Here is a 24,439-nt window from a genome sequence, read left to right on the forward strand (position 1 = left end):
TTTAAGGAATGAAAATGGATGCTTATTGACTGCCCCATCTCCCCACAAACGTTGCGTGTTCCTTGTAGAACATGAAGGGATGTGTTTATGAGATTGCCTGTAATTTCAGCCATGGTGACACCTGCATCGCTCATATCCTGGGATGCATGTGGCCCTTGGGTGGCATGTTGGACACACATCTGGTACTGTTAAGCCTTAATTTCTTTCCAGGCCTTTGTTCCTTTCCTCAAAATAAAAATTTGCAGTGGTGGTGGTGGTGGTGGTGGTGGGAGGTAGGTAGGAATGGCATCACTAAGTACTGTATTCTACAACAGTATCTTTCTCGCTTGATAATTTCTTGAAAACATTTCTGTATTCAACATTCCTTAAGTTTTACCTGTCTCCTTTAAACCTAAGATCCAGATCCAAGTGGTTCGAAATGCAATAGCTTCTAAAGAACACTCTGGGAAAGGCACCCTTTCCGCTCCTGCTTCTGAATCACTAGGCTTCCTTTCCAGGCTGTAGCTTTATAGAAGAGAAAGTCCTAGTATGTAAGTAATTGAGAAATTAAAAATGACCTGCCTGCCATGTTGCCTATGTAGACACTAGGGCCTTATTTTCTATTGTCTGTGAGACTACCACAGTTAATCCTTATGATCAAATCGTGCATGTGCACCTTGTTTGTAGACCCAGCATTTGTAGGGTAGGACAAAGCACGTTCCTGAAAGTGGTGTTCCTGGAAAGGAAAACTTCCAAGTTTATCAAAACAGATGGTACGCTCAGAGTGACATGCACAGCTGCTTATACCCTGATTCTGCCCTCTTGTTTGTCAAAAGTCACTCCCTCTAATGGTACCCACCTTGGTTGGAGGGGACAGGGAAGGGAGATGCCAGCGAGCACTTCTAATCCTTACCAGTGAGCTGTCTTTTAGATGATGTAAGTGGCATTTTTGGCGGTGGTGAGGGAGGGGGATGGGAAGTTATAAGTGATGACAGAGCCATGACTAGTAGAGGTGTCTGTTCCACCAGGAGACACAAAACTAGGGGACAAGGCTCTTTTTTTTTCCTTGTTAACTTATTCACTTTACTTTCCAATCACAGCCCCCACCCCCTCACACAACTTCAGCCTTACTCCCCTTCCCTTCTCCTCTGAGAAGGAAGAACACTACCGCCACGCCATACCCCCCAACCCCTGTGCGACCTGGTATCAACCCACTCTGGCACACCAGTTGCTGCAAGACTAGGCTCATCCTCTCCCACTGATGCCAGACAAGGCAGTCCAGTTTGAGGAACGTGATCCATAGGCAACAGAGTCAGGGATAGCCTCTGCTCCAGATGTTGGGGGGACCCACGTGAAGACCAAGCTGCACTTTTGCTACATATGTGCAGGATGGTGGCAGAGTGGGGGAGGGCGAGGCCCAGCCCATGCTCGCTCTTTGGTTGATGGTTCAGTCTCTGGGAGCCCCTGAGGGCCCAGGTTTAGTTGACTCTGTTGGTCTTCTTGTGGGGTACAAAGGGAAGGGCTGCTGCCTTGAAAACTGGATTTTTGTTTGTGGGGTTTTCCCTCTTGAAGAGACAATGTGAGACTTCTTTTTCTGGCAGCTGCTCAGGGTGTTGTTGAGAGTTCTCGTGAAGGCGTGCAGGGGGTTGGCAGAGGCGGGGGGGGGGTTGGAGGGTGGCAGGGAGCGGTGACTGCTCTAGGTAGGTGACTCCAGCTGCTTTATAGACTTTGTCCCCTGCTCAGTCTCTGGGGTGGGAGCATGTGCCCTGCTGCCCTCTGACTAGGACTGCTTCTTGACCCCTGATGTCAGAAGAGAAGCCAAGGGCAGCTTCCTCTTGCTCCTCTGAGGGGGCAAAGTGGGAGTCATAGGAAGATGCTACTCTTATTTCCAGGTGAGCTGGAGTGTCAACAGGGATAGATTATTTTTCCCCTTTGTGTTCATCCTCCCCTTCCACTTTGGGTTACTCTTAAAAATTCCTTCTGCTCGCTGGCTGGCTGGTGGAGAACTTCCTTTTCGTTTTTCTGCTCTATGTGCTATTCAAGAGGCAAAGTCTCTTCGCTAAGGAATGTGTGACAGCAAAAGAGATGCATTACAGCCAAGATATCTTGGCTTGTATTATGAAATTTCTTCTCTGGGTTAATATTGCCAGGGTCCTCTGTGATGCTTGCAGACCTAAGTCTGGGAGGCCAAGCTCCCTGATGGCTATACTCTCTTTAAGGCTCACTGCAGCTGGATTCAGAGGGAGAGGAGAATTTGTGAGTTATTGTTGAATTTGTGAGTTGTAACTTGCTTGGAAAGCTGGCTTGAATCTTCAGTTATTCTCAGTTTTCAAACTTTGGTGTTCCTGGGACTTAAAACAGATTTATCTCAGGTATCCCCCGAACCTCAGCTTGGTCCTTCATTTGTTTCTGTATTAGTGTCCTAGGTTTGCTGGCAAAAGGATTCTACAAAATGGACAGCTCCAGACAGAGTACTTCTCTCCTGGTTCTGGAGACCAGAAGTCCAAAATCAAGGGACTGGCAGGGCCAGTCCCTTCTGGGATCTTTGAAGGAAAGTCCATTTCAAATCTCTTTCCTAGCTTCTGGTGGCTGCTGGTAGCCCCTTGGCTCCCTTCTTTTGTGGAAACGTTGCTTTAATGTGCCCCACAGCACCCAGTGTTCTCCTCTCTCTGTATCTGTCTTTGTGTGCTTCCCACAAGGACATCAGCAATTGGATTTAGAGCCCAATCTGATGTAGAGACTTTTTTTTGAGGGGTTGCTCTTTAGAACTTTTCTGCCTTCAGACTTTCCCACCAGACCACTTCTCCCACAGATTCTGCTGTTTTTCTCAGGCCTCTCTTAGAAGGAATGCGTCATTTTTGCTCCCAAGGTCTCCAATGGCTTCCCCACTGCTGACAGAATAAAGTTCTGTCTCTAGCTCCATTTTAGGAGGCCCACCACAGTCTGGTCCCAGTGATGTTTTTGACTGCGTGTCTATGCCTCTCTACACAGGCATACCCTCCAGGTCCGTGGGAAAGGTCTCCTACATTGTGCAATATGTTTCCTGTTTCACACTGTACGCTGTACAATAAGTAACTTTTTTCATTATATATACTTTTTAGATGCTTTCCTTGAATGCCTGTGTCATGTCTTTCTTAGGAGAACATTTGTAAGCTGCTCTGAATTGTAGACTTGACTGTTGATATACTCTGCTCGGTACCTCATTTGGAATGATCCCCCAAATGGGGTCTGCATTTTGCCTGGAGCCTATTTGCTATATTTCTTAGGTTTTTGGATTTGGCCAGTCTTGAGTCATATGAAACTGGAAGCCAAGAGACGCTGGATGTAATAGGAAAGTATCTGTGTGGGGGGACCACTGTCTGTCCCCATATGAGCCTTAGCAACATTAGTAGACGGACCAAAGAGATGACAGAGGAGGAGTAGTAGACTGAAGGACATCAACAGTTTTCAATATCAGCTCTGATAGATGCTCTGAAAACCTGAAAACTTGAAAGTAACAAAGAGGTTTTTTTCCTTGCAGTGTTGGGATAAAGTCCCCTGGGCAGTGGCTCATGCTGAGCAAGTGTGGCACTGCTAAGCTACAACCTCAGCTCAACAAGACATTCCCTCCTCACCCATAATTGCCCTCAGTGTCTTTTGCTAACTCTCAGTAAGTACACTGATTTTGAAATCTTTGATGCTACCAGAGCCCTTCCTTGCCAGGTCTTGGCAATAGTTTTATGAATTGGATGTAGAAACCCAGGCTAAGGCAAACACCCAGGTAAAACTGCCACTTGCCTCACCAGATAGTTTATGGATAACCTTATATGATCATATTGAGCTTGTCGACTTTACATGCCTCCTTTCACCTTGCTAGATTACAGTAGAAATAGGCAGCCTTGAACTCCATTAAAAATTAGAATTTTTTTGGACATTACATATAAGCCCCACAACAGTTGCCTACTGATCCTGATCTCTTCCTAGTTGGGTATTTCAACAGTCAGTGTCCCATGCAAGAGGAGGTGTGTAGGTGAATTTTCCTGTCAGCAAGCCTTGCCTGTTATATATTTATGTATTTGTCACCAAGTCCTAGTGGCAATCTGGTTCAAGTTAAACAATAAAAACAGAGGGAACAACTTGAGTACAAGTCTGTCGTAGCCATCTGTATAAAGAATAGACAGGAATTGGAAATGTTTTGAGACTTGGGAAGGAAAGAGGAGACTGCCTGAGATCAAGGGCCAAGTTGGCAACTCTGTCCTTAAGTGCTCACACCCTTCTCCTCCTGCTTCCTAGCACTAGAACCTTCCTTTTAACAAAAGTACAAAAACCATGTAACACAATGCAGAATATGAGAAGATTTTTCAATGACTGTGTTCGTGCTGTGACATGCTCGTTAGGGCAAAAACTCTCATGCAGGTGAGCTAACAACCTGTTATCATTGCTCCAAAGGTACAGAGTTGGATTGAGTGTCAGTAGCATTGGTAGCATGAGTTGCTTCAACTCCAGCCTCACTTAAGGAAACAAGAATTCTGGTATTTCTGTGTTTCCTTTTCCAACTAATCAGTAGACTCCTTACAGGAAAGCATAAGGTCCATTCGGCTTTGTATCTCTGGGTAGCCACTTAGTGGCTGTGAAATAAGAACGCTGGAAACAGTTTTGTTTAGAATTACAGGACTTTCCAAACAGCCAGCTCCCTGTAAACAGAGGACATCAGGCATCCATTTTTCTTGTGTGCTTACAAATAATTTGATAGGAGGGTTCTGTCTCCATTAATAGGGTTGGTAACAAGGGCTCCATGTCTCAAAGAGTCAGGGGACTCAGAATGATGGGAGGTTACAGAATGGATGGAGGGATGGAGGGTGTAATTTTTCCCTAGACAGATGTGAACTCACATCTATATGCCACTGATAAAACATCAAAACTAAAATGATTCTACCCAAGCCTAGCTTGGTGAACCAATGAGTTTATTGGGGTTACTTAGAGGAGTACTCAAAGGCAGTTGCATCACCAGAAAGCCCACCCTAGCATGGATACCGAGCTAGGAAAGCTACCTAGATGACTTGCAGGTACCTCTGATGGAGAAAGTCTTCATTCCGCAATACCTATGCTGCTTTTATAACCTTGAAGGGCACTGTGGATCCCATAACTTGTAAGCTTCTCAAGCCTTCTAAGTTTTAAGAATTTCCTGAGCCTTCTTTAACTTCCTGGTCTTTGAAGCCTCTCTCCTCCTTCCAGGAGGGAATTCTTTGAAGGAGGTGAAAAAAAAAAATCCCACGGAAGATGGTGAATTCGTTTATGTCCACTGGAACAAATTATCATGGGCCAAAATAGTAGAAATCCAGAGTTCTAGTTCCAGAGTTCAGAGGCATGAGAAGCATCTCCCTGGATGTCATGCAAAGATAGCCATGTTGTGTTCCTTCAGGAGGCTGCAAAGGAGAAGCTTGCTGTTTTGTTTCCCCCAACCCCCACCCCTGCCACCCCCTGCCCCTTTAGAGGTCACCTGTCCCTTTTTGACTCCTAGATCTTTCATTCCTCTTCAAAGCCAGCACTTCAGATTTGGCCTTGCCAATCTCCCCTCCCTTTTGAGGGCTCTTGTAATCACAATGGGCTTATCCAGATAATCTCCTGATCTTAAGGTTGATAGATAGGCAACTGAAATTCCACCTACAACTTCAATTTCCCCTTGATGAATAACATTCAAATCCTGGGAGAAGGACTCAAGTATAACTTTGGAAGCATTCCCATACCTCGAGGGAAGCTCCCAATGGTCACTGGAGTATCAGCATCTTCCCTCCATATCAATACTGAAGGAAACTTGACCTCATAGACAGTTTATGTGAATTCCAACTGTTGGCTCCACAGGGGAGGAAATTCCCCCAAGCCCTGGGCCTTTTGTCACTGATCAGCAAGCGTGTTGGAAGTGCTGAGCTTTTACCCTTCCAGTTTGCTTTGCTGTATCCAGGCCTCACTGTTGTCTATCTAGTCTCAAGGAACAGTGTCACGCCATGGATTCAGAAGGGACTTCATCCGTCCATAAGAGTTTGTTTGAACGAGGGCATGATCTTTTAGAACTGTACCTTCTAAATGCCCATTTTGGGGACATTGAAATTTAGTGATCAAGGGCTCCAAAAGTGTGAAATCCTGGAAGTTCCCCTCAGGAATTCTAGGAAGAGGGGCTGAAAGAGTACCTGCCCAAAGCAAGCTTTCTGCCTTAGCAGCTGCTGTGAGTGTATGCCACTATATGGTAACTCGGTTGGATGAGGCTGGCACCTAGAGGAAAAAGAGGACTTTATTCACTGGGTATTCGCAGTGATGGAACTGGTGACTCTGGAATAGAGTCCAACTCCTAAGGCAGAGGGTGGTCCAGTGGTCGATGCAAGAAGTCTTCAGTCAAGATCACTGCAAGAGGGGAAGACTCAGGAAGACTTACTGCATGATTTTTTCACTTGGAAAGAGCAAACCATGATCTGGGGTAACTGATTCCCAAAGGAGGTGTTCGGATCTTATTTAGAAAGTTACCGCCCTCCAAGTCAGCTTGCCTCTCGGCTGCCCAGCCGTTCACCTAGAGATGGAAGCTGGCCAAGGACAGGATCCAATACCTTTTGCTAGGAAAGTAGATTCTTCAGAACTCTGAAATGAACCCAGTCTTTGAAGAGAGATGAGGCATCGAGGAGAGACCTTGGGGGCCACGGAGAATGGCAGCCCTGGCTCTTGGATGAGCATCACGAAGGGACCACAGTACATTGTTGAGTCATGGAAAAGTCACTTCAGCATAGTACTACAGAGTTTCCTTTCATCCCTAGCAGCTGACAGGTGACAAAGGGAATCTTGAACCCCAAGATGAACAAAACTGACTCAAGGCACTTGCCTTCAGGTGAGAGCCACTATCCAGAGGCTGATATCTAGGGAAATAGGGGGTCACCAGGCAAGAACTCCTTTTGTATAAAATGCGGCACATCTTTTGGCACAGTGTCCTCTGAGACAGGTGGAGCTTAAGATTGGGAAGGGCAGAGGGACCTCTGGAGGAAGGAAGATGTATGTGGATGAACTTTGGGAGAAGATGCTGAAGCAATGGAAATTGAGAGTTCTAGACTCTTGTTGTAGTGCATGTAGGGGATGAGAGAGAAAGGATGATGATGATGATGGGTGAGTGAACAGAGAGGTTTCATGGGAAAGAGGTAGAAAACTTGGCCACCAAGTTCCTGAGGAGAGACCCACTATAGATGAAGAATAAGGTTTGGAGGTTAACCAGCCTAAGGAGTGTTGCCCTTGGAAATGACTCCTACATGGGTAGTAATGACTGATAGTGGTCCTACCCCACAAAGGCGAGACCTTTCCCCCCTGAACCCATAATTGTGGCTAGGAGGCAGGTCCTGCTAGGAAGAGCCAGTTTAAAAGCATAGCACTAGCTGCCCCACCCCCGAGGCTCCTTGCTCCTCCCTTCCATAGGTGTCTCCAAGGAGGCTCCACAGGTGAGTGGGTTCACAGGCCATGCAAAGTGAAATTGGGAAGGGAGAGAGGAGAGTGAGGGAAGAGGAGGGAAGGAAGGGGAGGGAATGGAGGGGAGGGAGAGCTGCCAGCTGCCATGTACTGAGACAGGATGTGTGGGACCCTGCCAGCTATCTGGGCTCCAATGCCCTCTGCATTTTTCTCAGCTACTGGGCAGCAGCTGTTGGATACATTCCTGGATGCTGGTTCTCATCCCATGAGGTCCTGGACTGAGCATGCTGAATGTGATTTTCTTTTAGGAATCTGACTAAGCTAGAAAGGGCAAAATGACCCACGATGGCTCTTCTTCCCTTGTGGCCACTGGCAGCTTCTGAGATGTACAGACACAGTGATTAAGAAAACTTGCCAAAAATGGAGACAGAAGCACGAGTTAAGAGGAAAGGTGGGTTTTGTTTGTTTGTTTGTTTTGAGGGGCAGGGCAGCCGCTATTCTAACCTCCCTGTCCAGGTGGATGACATTGGAGGTGTCTTGGAGAAACCATCCAAGAAGGCTAAATGTCTGAGAAACTGGGGAAGGAGGAGTTCCCACAGGACTGAGAAGCCCATTTCTGCCAGACCCAGTCTGAGTGTTGCAGAGAGACTGTGGTGACCAATGTGGCTGACTGTAGGAGGATGAAGATTGGGCCTTTAAGGCTGATGTCACATGTCTTTCTTAGTTTCTCTCCATCTTATCTGAGACAGAGCCTCTCCCCGACCAGAGCTTAACTGACTGGCCAGACTGTGGGGCCAGTGAACATCTGGGGTCTTCCTGTCTCCATCTCCCAGTGCTGGGATTACAGGCACATGCTGTTACATCTGGCTTTTTACATTTTATTTTTAATTAATTAATTGAACCTGGGTGCTGCAGATCTAAACTCAGGTCCTTATGGTTGTACTGTAAGCACTTTAACTTACTGAATAGTCTCCCAAACCCAAGGATTTGAAAGCCCTGCAGACTCTAGTAGGGAGAATAAAAAAAGAAAAACAACCCAACAAACAAAAACATACTTAGAGCCAGGGTTTTCTGCAAGTGGGAGAGTCTTGGCTGAAAAACACCAATACTCAGCACTGCCCATTATCAAGTTACTGGAAGCCAAGGATGTAGGGAGAATTGAATCCATCTGTCTTAGTCAGCTCAAACTGCTGTTTCAAATACTATTGACTGAGCCTCTTATAAATAATGAGACACTACAGCTCTGGAGGGTGGAAGTCTGAGATCAGGTACCAGCATGATCTCCTGTAAGGGCTCTGCCCACATGACCTAATTACCTCTCAGAAGACACCACCTCCAAAAATTGTCACACTGGGCCTAAAGATACAACACAGGGATTTGGGGATAACACATAGTCCATATCACTATTTCTAGAATTAGTTTCACACCACTAGTTAGGTTTCTATTTTTTGTTTGTCTTTAGATTTATTTTTATGCATATGAGTGCCTTTATATATGTGTATCACATGTGTGTCTGGTATCAGAGGTTAGAAGAGAGAGTTGGGTATCCTGAAACTGGAGTTAAAGGCAGTTGTGAGATACAATGTGGGCACTGGGAATTGAACCTGGGTCCTCTGCAAGAACAAGTACTCTCAGCTGCTGAACCATCTCTCCAGCCCCAGGCTTGCTTTTTTTTTTTTGTTTTGTTTTTATGATTTATTTTTTATGTGTATGAACATGCACTTCTTCGTGTGTATGCCATGTGTGTGTTGGTATCCATGGATGCCAGAAGAGGGAGTTGGATCGATATCCCTTGGAGTTGGAGTTAGAGGCAGTTGTGAAGATGCATGAAGTGGGTGCTGGGAACCGAACCTGCATCCTCTGTGAAGCAGTAAGTCCTCTTCACCAACTGCTGAGCTGTCTCTGGAGCCCCAGGTTTCTGTGTTTTCTTTTTTACTCTTAAAAAAGTTTGAGATTATAATTACAACATTTCTCCCTCCCCTTCCCTCCCTCCAAAGTGTTCCATACACCCCTCCCCACACTATTCATGGCCTCTTCTTTGTTTTTGCATGTGTATGTATATACATGTATATTCCTAAATAGAACCTGCTCAGTCTCTATAATGTTTCTTGTATGCATGTATGCAGGTGTTATTTTTAAACAGTGTAGAAGTTTGATGACATTCAAGCGAGTATTTGAAAATGTGATATGACAAGATGATTTAAAAAGGACCCCTAATGTGTCTACTTGACTAGTCTTCTAGATCAGAGGTTCTCAACCTATGGGTCTCTACCCACTTCACAGGGGATGCCTAGGACCACCAGGTTTTAAAAAACCCACATTTCTGATGGTCTTAGGGCCATTTGCTTCTCTGTCTCCAGGTGGGTGTTCCCACATGTAGATATACCCACATGGCTTGATGATATCATAGTGCCAACCTCATCTCATACATCTGGAACAAATACAGGTGTATGCGATGGACTTGATGCCATAATGTGCTTATGTAAACCAGTCACACACATAGAGGGTAGCTCCAGTGTTGAAAGCAGAAGTACTGGAGGGAAAAGGGCACCATGTGAATTATAAATGTAATAAATGGGTAAATGCAAAATCATGTACTATAAAATCAACTTCTGCAGAAAAAAAATACCTGTATCATGAGAACTGATCTGGAAGCTGACAGGTCTTGTGTTTGAGTTGGGGTTTCTCTGTGTAGCCTTGGCTGTCCTGGAACTCACTCTGTAAACTAGGCTGTCCTTAAACTCAGAGGTCCTCCTGCCTCTGCCTCCCAAGTGGTGGGATTAAAGGTGTGCACCAAAACCGCCTGGCTTTATTCTGTGGTTGATATGAATACTGACCCCATGTGATAGTAACAGGTTTGTAAAAAAAAAAGCCACTGAGAATGGTAAATCATAGGAAACTCTAATAAACTGGATTGATTGAACTATGCATGTACTATCAACATATATGTGAACATATGTATGTACATATGAACTATGTATCTTTTGTATTATTAAAACTATTACATATTACTTTCTTTATAAAACGATCTCATGACAATATAGTGTAGAGAAGAATGTTAAGAAAACACAGGATTTTTTTGCAGTATGGTTTTACCTCAATAATTGCAGCAAGAATTTTGAGAAACAAAAATATGTTATTTCTTGGGAAATTTTATCAGCCAAATCTATGAAGCCAAACAAACCCAAATGTCCTTTTTTATAGCAAGCATCCAGGTTTTGCCAGCAAGGATGCCAACAATTTTAGAAGCAAAGCTGATGACCTCAAGAATGCCAGCCTTGACACTGGTGACCAGTGCCACTGACGAAACATAACAGCCATTGGAGCTTCATATTTGGTGGCACTCAGAATCACCAGAGCTATGAAACCTCATACCACTCCTGCTGGGTTACTGTTAGCAGCAGCCAAAAACATTGTTAGATTTATAAGTTTCCTTATCTAATGACTGTCCACAGAAGAAACAATGGCATACCTGCTGATAGTCTTGATCAGGCAACCCAGGAAATTAAATCTGCCCCACCTCTAGGATGCAGTATCTAGCTTGATGAGTCTACAGATGTTGCATACTGTCCACAGTTAATGGTTTATGTGATGGCAACTTTAAAGATGTTTCCCTTTTGCAAACCTCTGGAGAAGACAACTGCATACGATGTATTTGACACAGTTGGTTCATTTCTGAAAGAGCATTAACATCTCTTGGGAAAACATCTCTGTGGTGTTTGTATGGTGCTCCGGCTATGTTAGGATGGTGATCTGGATTTCAATGTCTGGGACTGGATGAGTCACCGAACGTCATCGGAACTCAACCATATGATTCATCAGCAAATGTTAGCAATGGAGAAGCTGCCACAAGAGTAACAAGAAGCAGTGAAAAGTGTCATGAGTGCTATCAGTGTTATAGAGGGGAGCACAGTTGGCTGTTTTCACAACTGGGCAGTGATTTGGGCATGGCAACAAAGCTCTGCTGTTTCATGCTGGAGTGAGGTGGTTGTTGAGAGGAAGTTTTAAAACTCAAAATGTTTTAAAGCAGGAAGTGAGATTGAAGTTCAAAGCCATTTTTAGTGAATTGTGAATTGCACAGCTTCAATAAATTGTGAATTAAAAGTGAATTGCAGAAAATAGCTTACTGGGTTGACATTTTTCCCATCTTGAATGAGTTAAATTCATTGCTGCAAGGACCAAAAGCAACATGCCTCTAAAAAGATATGGTCATTCCAAATGGAACTTCAGTTTTGGAAAAAAAATTGACCCCAAAATAAAATTTACATGTTGCCTACTTTATCTGCTTTCTTTGAGGAACATGACATTGACCAGACAAAAAGATTAGGATGATAAGAACACTTGCACATGACTGCAGTCAAGATTTCACCAAATTTTCTAAATTTATCTCACACCCCATTTGCACTTGCCAGAAGCCCACTCAGAGTCAAGGCTGAAGACGTTGCTCCTGAGATAGCACAAGAGGAGTTCAGGAACAGTGATGCAGTTGAGATGTCTCTCCAATGCCAGTTATACAATTCTGGATCAAGTCTTGGAGTCATGTGCTATTGACTGTGCTGCACAATTTTCTCCCATTTCCAACAACATATCTTTGTGAAATAGGGTTTTCCAACTTGTTCGTTATCAAGTCTAAATACAGAAGTAGATCTGCTGTGGAAGATTGCTCTTGCAAAGACTGCTCTGAGAATTTCTGATGTGGTGAGAAAGAAGAAGTCTCCTCCCTCATATTGAGGTTGGCTTTCTATGCACACTGTTTCAAAATGTAGCAATGGAGCTTACTGTTGTTTATATTTGTTACCCAGGCTACACAATGCTTCAAGACAAAATTCTGTTTCTTTGTAATTAGAAATAGTTTACAATATATAATTACATATTGTTTGGGGATTAATCATGATACTTTAATTATGTTCAATTTGTAATAATAAAAATACATCGTGTACATCAGATATTTACATTACAATTCATAACTGTAGCAAAATTACAGTTATGAAGTAGCAAGGAAACTAATTTTATTGTTGGGGGGTCCTCATCACAACATGAGGGACTGACTGTACTAAAGGGTTGCAGCATGAGGAAGGTTGAGAACCAGTTCTAGATCAGTTTCAACATGATTTGTAAAGCTCAGTCATATGACTCTCAGTATTAACCAGTACTGCATTAAGACTGTGAGTTTGCTTTATAAAAGTGGCTTTGGAGCATAGTTTTTCGAATGATGTGTCAATGGGTAGTGTTGTACACAGAGTGTGGAGCCAGGCCCACTGCTGGGGTTTTGAGAATTTCTTGTTTAAGTATGAACATAGGCTGGTTCTTTGGCCTCAGTTTCTTCATTTGCAAACAATTTTTACTTTTAATTTGCAAAAACTATTAAAAACAATGTAGTGTAGAGTGATGAAGACCGAGTTAATAAAATATGTAGAACAGTATCTGGCATGCACTGAGTACTCATGTGCTGGTCAGGATTCTAATTTTTGTCTTTTTAAGCAGGGTGTCATCAGCAGAGGGTCTTAGCCATCATGTTGTGGGAGGGGGAGGGGTGTCACCAAGAGGAAAGGAAGTACTCTGTATTGTTTTTTTAGTGGGGGTTTGTATGGGATTCTTCTGGCCAACAACTGGAAAAGATGTACCCCGTATCTGGTGCTCAGCTTTTTATTGGATAGCCTATGGTGTCTGCCCACCTCCCGACTTATAAGGTAACTTCATTTGAACTCTTTTTATATAAGTGTGTGTGTGTGTATGTATGTATATATACACATGTTTATTTTTTAGGCAGCTGTCTTTCTCAAAGGTCTTTACGTGTTATTTTTCCTTTCTCACGCTGCCGCATCCTCTTTTCTGCTTCCCCATCCTTCACCAACACAATCCTGCTCCATTTCTCTTTGATGCTGCCTGCTTTCTATACCCTTCTCCCTAGGGGCCCTCCTATCCCATAGCTCTCAATTTTACTTCAAAATATAGTTAATACAGACTTCATCATATATGTTTATTTAAATTTCAATTTTTTTCTGTCCTGAAAGTACATCCAGGAACATAATGGTCTGTGTTGAGGATGGATGATTCTGGTGTGTCTGAAGACAGCCATAGTGTACTCATATGCATAAAATAAATCTTTTTAAAAAGAGAGAACACAAGGGAATAGAACCTTCCAGGGTCTTTGACCTGTACCTGGCACTGATACCTGGTCTCTCTGCTTTCCAATGGGATGGGCTCACCAAATGCCTATGTAAGAACATTTGCCAAGTTAATTGTGGTTATTTCTAGGTCCAGAGCCTGTGAAACATGACTGGAAAGGACCCACAGAGAGTCCACAGTATCTTTTCCGATGGTACTCTAGTTTTCTCCCAAGCTGGGAAAGTGACATCAAAAAGCAGAAATTAGAACAAATTACCACAGGAAAACCCAATACTTTGTATTCTGCCCTCCAAATTAAGAAAAATATAGTAATGGAATAAAATAATGCAAGCAGAAATGAATTGTTTTCTGCTTTCAAAGTCCTCTTCACATCCCCTCCTCCTTTTCTGGGATCCCTGCAGAGTGGTGAGAACCCAAAGAAGGCCCTCATTTCAGCCTGTGGGCTGGGCTCTGGCTTCCCAGCCAGCCTACAGTCTCTAGGGCCTGCTTAAGTGGGAATAAGAAAGGTTGGAGCCGTCTCAGTGGTTATTTTCTCCAATCAGAGAGATAGCATATGTAAAAATGTTTTGAAAGGAAAGCATGAAGAGTGGCAATTGGCCTCCATGATAAATAGAACTGTGTCAAAGATTCTAAATGGTACAGTTTCCACGGACAAAGCTTGGTTACATTTACACATCTTAAAAGTTTTACCAGGCCAACGCTGCCATTATTCAGGGGTTGCTATAACAAAGAGTCTTTAATTTGTTTATAAAGAATTTTTTTTCCAGGCTGGCCATACATAGCCCCAGATGGCCTCAAATTCTTGATCCACTTGCTTTGGCTTCCCAAGTGGTAGAACTACAGACATGCTCACTATTCTCAGCTAGTACTTTCAATGTTTCTACAGGTAGAAATGCCCTGCATCTCATCCTGAGATAGGTAGTGTAGGGAAGTGAGTGGTTTTCCAATCTCACTTCATAACAGGTCTCACCTACTATGAACCCCAATCTCTGTTCTCCTACAATGATTCTCCAATCTTCCTTCCAGGTCTCCGCCTGCTATGAACCCTATCCTCTGGTCTTCAACAATGATCCTCCAGTCCCCTCATCCCAGGTCTCAACCTACAATGAACCCCATTCTCTGCTTACCCACAGCTCTAAGCTGATCCTTTGGGTAGGATGGAGGTTCAACTCTGAGCCTTTGGTGGCTAAAGGGCAAGATGATCCTAGGGCTTTGGCCAGATCCTAAGTCCAGTCTATCATAGGGTCTCACCCCAAGGTCATGTATTATGAGAAGTGCTGGGAGTGTCTCAAATGGAGATGGGCTGGAACTGGGATGGCATGTTTCTAGCAACCTCCAGACCCTTGGTTGCTATGGACAGAGACCAAAGAAAGATGTAAGGACCTGGATTGTGCTTTGCACACCCTGTCTTCCCATGAACAAGGGGCCATCAGAGAAAGTATGGAAGTAGAGAAGGAAAGCCTGTCTTATTTTAAAGAAGACTGACTACAAAGGGAAATAAAGTAGTCATAGGAGGCTGATAGAGGACAGGAGCTGGGTAGGAGAGGGGATGGAAAGAAAATGGGGGAGGGATCAGGTGTGGGGAGGGATGGCCAGATGCTACAAGAAAAAAATGGAAATCTGCAGCTGGCAAGGGATGGGGTTGGGGGATGGGAAGCATCTTGGACAAGGACATGTTGGGGACCTGGAATGGGGAAGCTCCCACGAATCAATGGGGCTGACCTTAGCTGAGGCAGCCGTGGGGATAGGAAACCTGAAGAGGCCACTTCCTGTAGCCAGGCAGGAAACCCAGTGGAGCGATAGGGACACCAACCCACCCACAAAACTTTCAACCCAATATTTATCCTGCCTACAAGAAATGCAGGGTTGAGGGATGAAGCATAGATTAAGGGAATGGCCCACCAATAAGGGGCCCAACTGGACACCCATCCCATGGGCAAGTGACAATTCCTGACACTGATACTGCTATGCTTGCAGGTAGGCACCTAGCATAGCTGTCCTCTTGAGAGGCTCCACCCAACAGCTGACCCAGACAGATGCAGAAATCCACAGCCAAAGAGTAGATGGAACTTGGGGACTCTTTTGGAAGAGTTGGGGGAAGGATTGAGGACCCGGAAGGGATAAGAACTCCACAAGAAGACCAACAGAGTCAACTAACCTGGACCCTTGGGGGCTATCAGAGACTGGACGACCAACCAAAGAGCATACAGAGGCTGGACCTAGCTGCCCCCTGTTGCCTGTACTCTGGACAGCTCTTAGCCGGACCCTACCTGTCCTCTGGGTGTTAGGGGCAAGTTGGCGCAGAGTCAACAACACAGACTCACAGACTCAGACTCACAGACTCTGGTAGCAGGTGAGAAATGCTGCAGCCAGCTCATCTGAGCACTGCTGCAAGTTCCTTTAATACCCTCCACCCACACCCCCATTGGTCCCAAGAAAGTATCTATTCTAAACAGTTTCTAATTGGCTGGTATTATTTGCATCAGCAACCCTTGCTCTCTCAGGCAGTCCTCAGGTCCTCCTGCAGGAGATGCTTCTGCAGCTGCATGGCCCCCAGCGTTTACATAGGGGCAGCTTTGCAGTTCCTGCTACAACCCCTGCTCCCCCGCACACGCAAATGTATCAGATGTGCAGCTTGGTCTTCATTTGGGTCCGGAACAACTGGAGTGGGACTATCCTTAAAGCTGTTGGCCTGTCTGTGGAATCTGCTTCCCTAACTTGGCTGTGTTGTCTGGCCTCAGTGGGAGAAGCAGCACCTAGCCCTGCAGGACTTGATGTATCCCAGGGTAGGGATACCTAGAGAAGGCATTAGTTACTCTTCTTGGTGCTGTGACAAAAAGCCTGGTAAAAATAAGAAAGGATCTTTTTCATTCACAGTCTGCGGTTGTAGTCCATCGCGGCAAGACCACCATGTAGCAGTTGCTTACATTTTGTCCACAGTCAGGAAACAGATGAACGCTCAATGTTTCAGTTACTCCCTGTTACTGTGTTACTAAACACAGTTTAAGGGAGAAAGGGGTCAGTTCCACTTGAATTTCAAGGATACAGGTAATTATGACAGGGAAGTCCTGGGGGCAGGAACTAGAGGAAGTCAGCCAGCTTCCTCCTCTTGATGAAACTCAGGGCTCAAGTCCATGGAACAATGAGTGCTACTCTGTGGGTACTCTCTTTTATTTAGAGTTAGGCTTCTCACCTAAGTAAACCCATTAAGATAATCTCTCATAGCATGGGCAGAGATTGGTGGTCTAGGTGTTTCAGAATCCTGTCCAGTTTACAATAGTGTAAACTTAGCTTGATTCCTCCCTACCACCCAGTCCTGGACCCCAGCTTTGGGAATGGTGCTGTCTGCTCTTAGGGCGTGTCCCCTCCCATCTATTGCCTTTATTTAATCCCTCCCAGACATACCCAGAGTCTCATCTCTCTGACGACCTTAGATCTTGTCAAGTTGATAATACTAACCACCATAGGAAGCAGTCCTGCCTCTCTTAAAAAAAGTTTTTTTATGTTCTGTGCAGTGGTGTTTTTACCTCTAGGTATGTCTATGAGGGTGTCAGATGCCCTGGAACTGGAGTTGCAGATAGTTGTGAGTTGCTATGTGGGAGCTGGGAATTAAACTTGGGTCCTCTGGAAGAACAGCTAGTATTCTCTTTTCTCAACAGAATATTTTTGCTGATTTAAGAATTTTACATAATGCACCCTGATCATACTCAATTCCCAGGCTTCCCAGGTCCACCTCACCCTTGTAACTCCCTGCCCCCCCCCCCAATCCACAAGTTCAATTTATATTGCCCATAATTGCCCATAATATACTCACTGGAACATGGTCAAACTCTCAGTGGCTAACCCCTTAAAGAAGACTAAGTTCTTTCCCATCCTCACTCTTGCCAGAAGCCATCAGTTGTGGAGAGCAATACTTCCGCCTCCTGAGCATATTTTTTAAGAGTTCTCTTTAGCCCTTAGGATGAACAACAATATGAACTAACTAGTACCCCCAGAGCTCCCAGGGACTCAACCACCAACCAAAGAGCACACATGGTGGGACTTATGGCTCTAGCAGTATATGTATAGCAGAGGATGCAGCATATGTATAGCAGAGGATGCCCTAGTCTATCAAGGGCAGGAGAGGCACCTTGGTCCTGTAAAGGTTCTATGCCCCAGTGTAGGAGAATGCCAGGACCAGTAAGCAGGAGCAGGTGGGCTGGTGAGCAGGGGGAGGGAGGAAGGAATAGTTTTTTTTTTTTTATTTCATTTCTTTTTTTCGGAGGGGAAACTGGGAAAGGAGATATCATATGACATATAAATAAAAGAAAAAAGAAACAGCCTTTTTTCTTACAAACATGAGTTTAATTCATTTAGCATTAAAAGGGTAGAAGTCTTTTCTTTCTCTATGTAATAAAGATTGGAGCTAAAAAGAAGTTCTCTTCAATGCAGCCAGTACTAGTAAACACTGAGCCATCTCTTCAGCACCCCCATTTTAGATTATGTAATTCTTCCATCTCTCCCTTCCCTTACTTCCCTTCAAACACACCCATATATCCTCCCTTGCTCTGTTTCTTTCATAACCTTTTTATTTCATTTTATTTTTTCATTGTTATATATGTATATGTATATTTCTAAATGATTATGACATGAGTAGATATGATGTAATTAGAAGGATATGACATCAACGTAAATGCATGAGATCATAATTGGAAGGGTATTACGTCATTAATGGAATGGCATGACATAATTTGATGACTCAGATGTCAAAATTGGCAGGATTTGAAATCATTGAATAGAAATGGCATTATCAGTGTAACTAAATGAGATCAGAATTGGAAGTTTGACCCCATCAATGGAATTACAAAATGTCAAAATCAGATGACTATGATATTACAATTGGAAGGTTATAACATCACAATTGGAAGGGTATGACATCATCAGTGTAAATATCTCAGATCATAATTGGAAGTGTGTGAGAGCATCAATGGAATAACATGACATCATAGTCATCCTACTATTGCCTTGGGTTTATTGCTGTAAAGAGTCACTACAAGCAAGGCAACTCTTTTAGATATTTTCTTTATTTACATATCATATGATATCTTTGTTCCCAGTTTCCCCTCCAAAATAAAAAATTAAAAATAAAAACAACAACAAAACCCTGTTCCTTCCCTCTCCCTCTGCTCACCAACCCACCCTCTCCCGCTTACTGGCCCTGGCATTCCCCTACACTGGGGCATAGAACCTTCACAGGGCCGAGGTCCTCTCCTCCCATTGATAACCGACTTGGCCATCCTCTGCTATACGCATGCTGCTGGAGAAATCAGTCCCACCATGTGCAGTCCTTGGTTGGTGGTTGAGTCCCTGGGAGCTCTGAGGGTACTAGTTAGTTCATATTGTTGTTCGTCCTAAGGGGTTGCAAACCCTTCAGCTCCTTGGGTCCTTTCTCTAACTCCTACATTAGGGACCTTGTGCTCAGTCCAATGGATGCTGTGAGCCTCTACTTCTGCATTAGTTGGGTACTGTCAGGAAACAGAGCTATATCAGGCTCCTGTCAGCCAGCAATTGCTGGCATCTACAATAGTGTCTGGATTTGATGATTGAATATGGGAAGGATTCCCAGGCAGGAGAGACTGAAGGAAGGACAATCCAGAGAGATTGCAAGGCAACTCTTATAAAGGGAAACATTTAATTGGGGTTGGCTTACAGTTTCAGAGGTTTAGTCCATTATTATAGTGATAAATATGGCAGATTGCAGGCAGATATAGTGCTGGAGAAGGAGTAGAGAGTTCTACATCTTGATCTGCAAGCAGCAGAAGTGGGGGAACTATGTGCTACACTAGAACCTCTAAGCTTACCTACACAGTGACACACAAGGCCATGCCTCCTAATAGTACCACTTCCTATGGGCAAACACTCATAAATATGAGCCTATGGGGGCCATCTCTACTCAAACCACTGCATTCCACTCCCTAGACCCCACAGGGTTGTAGTCATAACACAATGCAAATGCATTCAGTCCAACTTCAAAAGTACATAGTCTATAACAGTCTCAAATTTGCTTAAACGTCTATAGTTCAAAGTCACTTTTGAGACTCATGCAATCTCTTAACTGTATTCCTCTGTAAAATCAAATGAACACATATATATTACTGTTCCAAAAGGGAGCACAGTGAGGAAGTAATGGATCAAAGCAAGACCAAAAATCATCTGGGAAAAGTCGAAACTCTGTATCTCCATGTCTGGCGCCAAAATGCTCTACAGATCTCCAACTTCTTTCATCTTTGTTGAGCACAACACACTTCTTTCTCTTGGGCTGATTCCACTCCCTGTTATCAGCTTTTCTTGGCAGATATCCCATGGCTCTAGGCCTCATGCAGGGATACCGCTGCTACATGCCCAGCTTCAGCAGCTTTCTTTAGTTGCAGAGGATAGATTTCCATGACCCCTTTCTTCTATCCTTGACTCTAAAGTCAGAACCACGAGAATGAAGCTGCCAAGTTCTGCTGCTTGCTGCAGCTGGAACATGGCCTCACAATCAATTACAGTTTCACCAGCTTTCTGTTTTCAATGGTTTCCTTCACTGCCTATAGCTAGCTGTCCTGAAACTTGCTCTGTAGATCAGACTGACCTTGAACTCAGAGATCTGCATGCCTCCATCTCCTGAGTGCTGGGATTTAAGGCTTGTACCACCACGGCTGGACCTGAACCATTTGTTGATTCTTTTTCACAGGATGGAAGCTTAGATAGGTGGGATCCTGCCCTGAGGTCACTACTTCCTTAATTTCATTTGATATCTTTAATTGGTTTATTTCCTTGTACACAGGATTTAGCTCCATTTCACTTCCTGATACCCCTTTAATCCTTGAACCATATGCTTTTTTTCTTGCTCAGCTTGCTCTTTCCCATCAAAATGCTCTCTGTAAGAGTGAACATTAGTTACCACATGACAGAGTTTATGCTAGGCTATTTTGAGTTTTCCTTTGCCAGTGCAATTAATCCAAAACTCCAGCCCCAGGCAAACTCTTCAGATAAGGGAAAAAAGTAGCCAGGTTATTTGCCAAAATATCACAAAACAGTTCTAGGCCACATACTAACATTCTTCTCCTCTGAAACCTCTTGAGCCAGGTCCCCACAGTTCAAATACCCCTCAGCACCACTGTATTCTGTGTTCCTACTAGTATAGCCCATTAAGCCACCCTTAAAGCAGTCCACTGCTTTCCTAATTGGAACTTCCCAAATCCACATTCTTCCAAACAAAGGCATGATCAGGCCTATCAGCAATACCTTAGTTCTTGGTATCAACTTCTATCTTAGCTAGGGTTTTATTGCTGTGAAGAGACAACATGGTCAAAGTAATTCTTAAAGGAACAGATTTAACTGGGGCTGGCTTACAGTTTCAAAGGTTCAGTCCATTAACACCATGGCAGGAAGCATGGTAGTGTCCAGGAAGACATGTGCTAGAGAAGGAACTGAGAGTTCTATGTCTTGATCTGCATGTAGCAGAAGGGGACTGTATCATACACTGAGCATAGCCTGGGTAGGAAATACAAAGGGTAATGGAATACATGTATTAAAAATACAGAAGTTGGGACTACCTGGGGAGGGGAAAGGGAGCAGGATAGAGATGGGGGAGGGGCATAAAGGGGGGATAGGAAAAGGCAATAAATGAGATCAAAGCACAACAGTACATATCTATAAGGATGCTATAATGAAACCCAATACTTGTTCCTACCCTTATCAAAAAGGAAAAGGTAAAAGAAAAATCCATAGATTTAAATGTTAAAAAAGAAAAATACCTCAATAAAACTGCCCACTCTCACAGAAATATTTAAGATATCATCTGATGAATATATAGGTCCCATGGAGATTTAAATGAGAATGCCCATGTAGGTGTAGGTTCAGATGTTTGCATACTGGGTACCCAGTTGTTTAAGTTTAGGAGGTGGCCTTCCTGAAGGAAGTGTGTTCCTGGGGTAGGCTTTGGAGGTTCAAAACCTAGCACTATTCCTACTGTGCTCATGCTTCTGGCTTGTGGTTTGAGATGTGAGCCCTTAGCTGTTCCTGCAGCCAGGCCTGCCTGCTGCCACACCTCCCTATTGAGATAGTGTGATAGCCTCTCAACAAGCTACCTTGGTTGTGGTGTTACCACAGCAATAGGAAAGTAACTAATACAAGGCACAATAGCCATTTGTTATTTAAAATTAATCAAATTCACTTCCTGTTGAGTTGGAACCCCTGTGTATCTCATTAGGTCACCATCTCCAAGTAAACACAAGAATAGCATCACCTTTCTGCCTCCTGTACTTCCTCCCATTGTTGATGTTATTATCATTACACAATTCCTCTTTTAGAAAGATTTATTTACTTTATGTGAATGCATGTGCCTTGATTAGGATTAGTATTGCTGAGATGAAACACCATGATCAAAAGCAAGTTGTGGAGGAAAGGGTTTATCGGGCTTACACCTCCACACTCTAGTCCATCACTGAAGGAAATCCGGACAGGAATTCAAGCAAGGCAGAAACCTGGAGGCAGGGGCTGATGCAGAAACCATGGAGGGGTGCTGCTTATTGGCTTTCTCTTCATGGCTTGTTTAGGTTGCTTCCTTACAGAACTAGCCACCAGCCCAGGGATTACACCACCCACAACAGGCTGGGCCCTCCTGCATCTATCACTACTTAAGAAAATGCCCTACAGGCTTGCGTACTGTTTGAGTTATTTTACAAAGTGAAATGGTATTTATTTAGCTTTAAGGAAATTAAATAAAAAACCCTCAGAATGAAGCAAAATAAAAACCATAACATGCCATATGACTGACCATGTCCAAGTACAACAGCACTTAATGAACATAAAAATAAAATTTACCATGATAGTTACTCTTTTCCCAACTTGCACTACATGGTTTATTTTTTTAGAAGCCTGTGCTAGCCCACCCCCTACCATGTGACTGAGATTACAGTCCCAAAGGGGAACAAGTTTCTATTCTTGGAGGTCCCATACAACTAGTTCCTCAGAACTTCTAAACTGGTACTTCCATGAAGAAAACGGGCACAAGCTACCCCGGCTCTGGCATTCTAGGTGTTCTAAGCTCTGTACATGCCAACAGTTCTAAGCCATCAGCGTTCCTGGCAGCCCAGTCTGTAGCTCCTGCCAGTGCCCTCAGTAGCAGCCTCTCACTCTGCACCTAAACTGCAATGAACAGAGCTGTAGGTCAAACTTGAATCTGTGCTCCTGAGAGCATAGCCTGATCTTATGGAGGGATTTTCCAAATCGAGTATCCCTTCCCTCATATGACTATGGTTTGTCTCAAGCTGACACAGCATGTTTTGCATGAGCGTGTGAGCACACACACACACACACACACACACACACACACACACACACATGGGTACAGTGTGCATGCCTCATGCCTGTGGAGGTTAAATGAGGGCATTAGGTCCTTCTGGAACTGGATCTTCATATGGGTGCTGGAAACTGAACTTGGGTTCTCTGTAAGAGCAAATGTTCTTAACTGCTGAGCTCTCTTTCCAGAGCACACAATTCATCTTTTTACACTGTGCACTATATATAAATATCTATCACTATTTTCACATTTGCCTTTGAATTAATGTTATAAGAAAAGAGGACTCTCCATCTCAGAGTCACACCGACTCTCCTATTTAACTGTGTAGAAATAGTTATCTTGGTGTTGTTTCTGCCTGTGGCTTTGAGTAACAATCTAGTGTTCTTTCAGGTCAGACTGAGCAACTCTCTACTAGCAGCAGACTCCTGATTCTGTTTAATCTGAAAATACTTAATTTCTGCTTCATAACTGCTGTGGTTTGGAAGTAAAGCATCTTCCTTAGACTCATGTGTTTGAATGCTTGTTCCCTAACTGGTGGCTCTGTTTCTGGAGATTGTGCAGATTTTAGGAGGTGAGGTCTTGCTGAAAGAAGTGGGTTGCTGGAGTCAGGTCCTATGGCATATCCTGGGTGCTGGAAACTGAGTCTCTGCTTTCTGGTCTACCCAGCTATGAGACATCTCGGTCCCAGCTCTCACTTCTGTGAATTAACCATGCATTTCCTGCATAATAGACTTTACCCTCTCACAGGATGAGCCCAAATCAATCCTCATTCCTAGAGTTGCTTCTGTTAAGTACTGTGTCACAAGGATGAAAAATGCAGCTGACCATTTTCTCCCTGGTGACTTTTTAAGGTGGGACCAGCTGAGAGGCACAGGCCTCAGAAGTCTCAGGGCTGCAGGGACAGAATCCTCTCAGCCTCCAAGTGACTGCGGTGGATCCACAACCCTCTATGCCACTTCCCTACAAACAGAGAGCCTGCCTTGAGGGAGTGCTTTGACCCAGGGACTCAGACCACACCTAGGAGGGACAACAGACCCATAGCCCTCCCTGCACCTTTCCTGCAAGTGGAGATCCTGTATCCAGGGTGTCCTCTGACCCCGGGACTCAGGACAACTGATCCACAGCCATCTGCACCCGGGATTTACCAGAGGAGAGCTGATCTCCCAGAAGTACTGACACCAGCTTACAAACCCACAGGAGGAACAAGCTCTAGTCTGAGACAGCAAGAACATCTAATACCAGAGATCAACAGATGTCGAAAGGCAAACACAAGAATCCTACCAACAGAAACCAAGACTACTTGGCTTCATCAGAACCTAGTACTCTGGATATCCCAAAACACCGGAAAAGCAAGATTTGGATCTAAAATCATATTTCATGATGGTGCTAGAGGAATTTAAGAAGGACATGAATAACTCCCTTAAAGAAATACAGGAGAACACAGGTAAAGAAGTACAAGCCCTTAAAGAGGAAACAAAAAAATCCCATAAAGAATTACAGGAGACCACGAGTAAACAAGCCCTTAAAGAAGAAACACAAAAATCCCTTAAGGAATTACAGGAAAACACAAACAAACAGGTGAAG

The 24,439-nt window shown here is 44.0% G+C and overlaps 1 protein-coding gene across 6 annotated transcripts in view; it reads left to right on the forward strand.

Annotated features, from left to right (window-relative positions):
• Nucleotides 1-17,157, forward strand: part of Fam174b (family with sequence similarity 174 member B) — a 103,437-nt gene extending 86,280 nt beyond the window's left edge. The window contains exons 3-5 of one of the 6 annotated variants that reach the window (XR_004123151.1): nt 7,707-7,849; nt 14,554-14,619; nt 15,505-17,157. The gene's annotated coding sequence lies outside the window, so the exon portion shown is untranslated. Of the gene's footprint in view, nt 1-276; nt 6,833-7,706; nt 7,850-10,602; nt 12,822-13,656; nt 13,865-14,553 lie in introns of those variants that run through there. The other 5 variants (XR_004123153.1, XR_004123152.1, XR_004123149.1 and 2 more) reach the window with 5 other exon arrangements.
• The last annotated feature ends 7,282 nt before the right edge of the window (nt 17,158-24,439 follow it).

The sequence above is a fragment of the Mastomys coucha genome, unplaced genomic scaffold, assembly GCF_008632895.1.
Source record: "Mastomys coucha isolate ucsf_1 unplaced genomic scaffold, UCSF_Mcou_1 pScaffold21, whole genome shotgun sequence".
NCBI lineage: Eukaryota > Metazoa > Chordata > Mammalia > Rodentia > Muridae > Mastomys > Mastomys coucha.